The following is a 5,197-nucleotide window of genomic DNA, read 5'->3' as shown; positions in this document are numbered from 1 at the left end:
GATGCTCCTCCCCCAGGACCCACAGATCACAGGCGTCTTCTCATTATGACACTATGCCTATATGCTTTATAAAATTAACCAGGGAAGAAGTGGGTGGGGGGCAGAGGGAATGAAAATAAACCCAGCTTGCAGCACACTCAACATTCATCGTGAGGCCTGCCTGCTCTCTGAACTGCTTCCTCAGAGCAGTTTGGTGCCTAGTGTCCTAGAACTAGACCCTAGGTTGTAGTTCCCTGTAACTGCTCCATACGTAACATTTTGAACATTACAAAATATTAGGTTTTCCCTTTGAGATATTTCTTCAGGTCCTGCATACCAGCGACACTAATGGCAGTTGGTCTGAAGGACCCCATGAGAAGTGGACTCACCAAAAGATGCGGTTTCCACATCCTGATGATTTCATCCGCCTTATCCCAACCAATCAACCCCAAATTTCCAGCCCCCTGCCTCCTGTAATTCCCTTAAAATCCCCAGTCCAGAACTCCTTAGGGAGATGGGTTTGAGGGTTTCCTCCCATCTCCCTCCTCCCCTCCCCTCCTTCTGTCTCTCTCTCTCTCTCTTTCTTTCTTTCTGTCTTTCTTTCAACAGAGTCTCGCTCTGTCACCCAGGCCGGAGTGCAATGGCACGATCCACTGCAACCTCCACCTCCCGAGTTCAAATGATTCTCCTGCCTCAGCCTCCTGAGTAGCTGGGGTTACAGGCATGCATCACCACACTTGGCTAATTTTTTGTATCTTTAGTATACATGGGGTTTCACCCAGTTGGCCAGGCTAGTCTTGAACTCCTGACCTTGTGACCTGCCCGCCTTGACCTCCCAAAGTGCTGGGATTACAGGCGTGAGCCACCACACCTGGCCTCCTCCCATCTCCTTTCTTGGCTGCCCTGTGAGCATTAAACTCTTTCTCTGCTGCAAACACTTCTGTCTCAATGTAATTGGTCTGATACTGTTCAGCGGGCATATGATCTTGTTACTTTTAACAGTCATTTGGGTTTTAGTTCAAGTGTCACCTCCTCAGAAAGGCATTCCTTGACGGTTCTATCTAAGAGGGCTTAGTTACTGCCGTAGCAGAACTTTCTAGCCTGTGCACCTTGGTACATCGGCATGTTGTTGGTGGGAAAAAAGGATGCTGCCATAGTAACCTCTTCACCCTAAGGCAGGCCTGGGGTAGCTGCTACCCACAGCCTATGTCTTTACTCCAGCGCTCTGTGGACATTATCAATATTGATTGATTGATTGACTGAGATGGAGTCTTGCTCTGTTGCCCAGGCTGGAGTGCAGTGGCACTATCTCGGCTCACTACAGCCTCTGTCTCCCAGGTTCAAGCGATTATCTTGTCTCAGCCTCCTGAGTAGCTGAGATTACAGCTACATACCACCACACCCACCTAATTTTCATATTTTTAGTAGAGATGGGGTTTCACCATGTTGGTCAGGCTGGTCTCGAACTCCTGACCTCAGGTGATCCTTGTGCCTCAGCCTCCCAAAGTGATAGGGTTACAGGTGTGAGCCACTGCGCCTGGCCCACTATCAATTTTTATGCATATTATCATGTGAACATGTTTGAGAATCACTGAAGGTATCATCCTATATTACTTTTATCATAGCATTGGTGACTATCTGAAAGTAACCAATTTTTTTGCTTGTTTATTTCACTTCCCTTCACTGAATGAAACAGACTTTATCTAATTTGTTTATCCTTTGTTTAAAGGATTGAGTGTTTTAAAACAGCACCTGCCATATAATAAGAGCTTAATATTTATTTGTTAAAACATTGAGCCACCTGTATTGCCAAAAGAGCAGTGGCAGGGTTAGGAAACTGTTAGAACTTGAGGTGAAATTCAAGCGTTGAGTGGGGGAAATCATCCTACAGCTGTTGGCAGGCACTTTAAACTTGAATTATTTTAAGGATTTAAGCTGCTACTAGAAGCCCAGAAGTAGAATAAATGCAGTAACATCACATTATTCTCCAAAAGAACAAACTCATAGCAAAATCAGCAGATTTGACTGTAAGCTAAGTCTGAGGCTGTGCAAGTTTCTGCCAAAATCAGTATTTGTAAATTAATAATATTTATTTAATATTTAATATTAAAACCAAACTGCAGAAATTTAGTGAGATAATAACTTTCATCCTTTGGGGAATGTAATAAAGCCAAGCTATACAAATAAGCTTCTTTTTTTATTGTGAGTTCCTGCTTCCCATTCATTTCAGCTTTTAGTCGGTACGTAGGTGAATGAAGGTCAAACCGTATGGCATGAATGACCAAAACTGCTGCAGCTGTAATTCTGATAGCAAACTGCTAATTTTCTCTTTAGGAAAAAACACAGAGGTGCAAAAGGAGTTGCCATTCTGTGTAAAAGGTAAAGCTGTGCTAATGATAGCAATTAGAATTTCATCGGGTGAGTTTTATCTTCATGAGTTTTATCCTCGCGATGCACACACACACACACAAAGTTTGCTTAGGGAGTCTTTTTTCTCCCTCCCTCTCTGCATTGTTTTTTTTTTTTCAGTGACCCACTCACCCATTTCTTTTTTTTTTTGAGAGGGAGTCTTGCTCTTGTTACCCAGGCTGAAGTCCAACGGCATGATATCAATTCACGGCAACCTCCGCCTCCCGGGTTCAAGCAATTCTCCTGTCTCATGGAGTCTCGCTCTGTCGCCCAGGCTGGAGTGCAATGGTGTGATCTTAGAGCACTGCAACCTCCGCCTTCTGGGTTCAAGTGATTCTCCTGCCTCAGCCTCCAGAGTAGCTGGGATTACAAGCACCTGCCACCACACACCACACTCAGCTCATTTTTGTATTTTTAGTAGAGACAAGGTTTCACCATCTTGGCCAGGCTGGTCTCGAACTCCTGACCTCAGGTGATCTGCCTGCCTAGGCCTCCTAAAGTGCAGGGATTACAGGCATGAGCCACTGCACCCAGCCAACCACCCGCCCATTTCTTAACTCACACAACACACACCTGGGTCTTGGACAGCATAGCTCTTTTTCATGTAAGGAACAAACACCATCTCTATTGCCGAGTTGGTAGGAAGTATTCTTACGGTGGTTTCTGTGACATGGCTTCAGATAGAATCATTAGCTGGGGTTGCTGGGTAGCCACAGATCCTGGTTCAAGTGCTGATCGAGTTCCAAGTCTATCTGTACTTGGATCAGGCACTGTGTGTTGGGGAATGCTTTCTACTCCATCACTGTTCTTTTCATTTCGCAATATTGATTTCTTAGAGATAGGTTTCAGTATTCCGGAGGCATTACCCGTGGTAGCAAAGAACAGTCTTAAGCTGTGTCTGCATGAGGTCTCTACAGTTGGTTTCATAGTGAAACATTCAGTCAACCAACCTCAGTCTTTAGACGCGGGAACTAAACAACTGACTTTACTGACTTGGCTCCATTGAAGATCTTAAATTTTGCCTGAATCGACCTGACAGTTTTAGACAGAGCAGCTTTTGCCTGCACTGTAAGTCAAGAAGAGGGGAAAAGAAATTGAGCAATTAGACTGTGTAGCAGGTTTGCCTGTAAGAAAGTTCGCTTGAGTTTTGTTTCAATTGAAATTAAAACTTTCCTTTCCAGGCTTTTAAACTGCTAATGCCAGAGGCTAGTTTGGGTGACAGCGTGGTTTGATACGTACTCTGTGACTGCAGTTCGAGATTTTTCTTCACCTTGAACTCCCTCTTGAGGCAGGTGGTCACTTTCCTGTTCTACTAATAAGTGATCCTCATTTCTGCCACTGTGACTTTGCCCGCCCTGAGCCTGTCTTCTTTTGCCCTACACATCACACAGATCAAGGGGGTCCTACGAATGCCAAAGTGAATGATCACAGTCTCTTGGTTAGATGAGATGTCAGCTTTTGGTTAAAACGGACGTCTTTTAAATAATTTTCTATTGCTTACTGCAAGAGTTTTTAAATTAGAAGACCAGCTTTCTGAAATTTGCCTAAAGATAAGAATAGCTATTGAACGTGATCCTAGGAGAATAGGAAGTGAGGGAAGGGGGCTCAGGATGCTACAAATATTCCAGAGGGTTCTTATATCTGGCAAGTTTGTCACACTGAGTTGTACTGGGAGTTGTGGGAGAGAATGTGTTAAGTGTGAGTCAAGTCCTTCGATGTCTAGCTGGTGAAATGGTGTACAGGTCATTGGTTCCTTCAGTTGCTCTGTGCTGAGCCATTTAAACCAGTTCTCAGGCTTGGGTTGGCCATCAGTCCAGAAGCATAGATGTTACATCAAGGCACCTTGGAGCTAATGTTCTACCTTAATATTACAGAGGAGGAAACTGAGTTTTCATTAGGTACTTTATAAAGTGTGAGGGGAAAAATCAAAATTACAGCCCAGATCACCCAACTCAGGGCTGTTTGCACAGGCCGGTCTAGTCAAACAAGGCCAAGTGCCCTGAAGAGCTCTACCAGTGGAGTTTAATGATCTGCTGACACCGTCTTGAAATTCCTTACCATTTTATCTTTGTGTGTTTTGTAAGTGTAGTCTGATGGGACAGTGAAACGTTAACCGAGGACAGATGCGTGTAATATGCATGTTCACTGTTGTATGCCACCATGTGAGCACATAGCATTTGCAATACTGTGTGAGCACAGAACCCCAATTGACATACGCGGCATGGCGGTTCATGAGACTCAAAGTGAGTACAAGGTGAATAGTTTCCACCTAAAGTCGAATAACACGCCAGAACTTAGAGAAATCACACTTCCGTTCTGAGTGGAATTTGAGGACTTCAGCCTGAGAGCACAGACTCAGTAGAGGCTGAAACTATGTGCTGAAGTAGGTTAAATGAGGCACAGGGTACATATGGCATTTTCTAACAGGGGGATACGTGTAGCACAGGAGGTGGGTGGTGGAACCACAGCTATGTTCTTGTGCTTCTGATCGGGGCTCAGTGACTGTACACATAAAATAAGGTAACTGTGTGGTTGAGTGGGTAGGGAGAAAGTTAATGACTGTGTAGGCATTTTAGGGTCTGGTGGAGGGTGATTGATTTCATCCAGTCTTTGTTCTACGTCTGATAAACAGGATTACAACCAGTATCTGCCAGTGAAATAGTTAATAGACTCCAATTACATTGCCGATTGCTGGGGGTTCGGCCAAGCTCTGATTGCTTGTCTCACAGAAAGTCACTGAGACACTGAGTCTCCCTTCCTTCCTTCCTTCCTTCCTCCCTCCCTTCCTCCCTCCCTCTGTCCCTTCCTT

This window comes from Colobus angolensis, unplaced genomic scaffold (assembly GCF_000951035.1).
Source record: "Colobus angolensis palliatus isolate OR3802 unplaced genomic scaffold, Cang.pa_1.0 Scaffold40, whole genome shotgun sequence".
NCBI lineage: Eukaryota > Metazoa > Chordata > Mammalia > Primates > Cercopithecidae > Colobus > Colobus angolensis.
The sequence above is the reverse complement of the archived record's forward strand: the minus strand, read 5'-3'. Positions refer to the sequence as shown.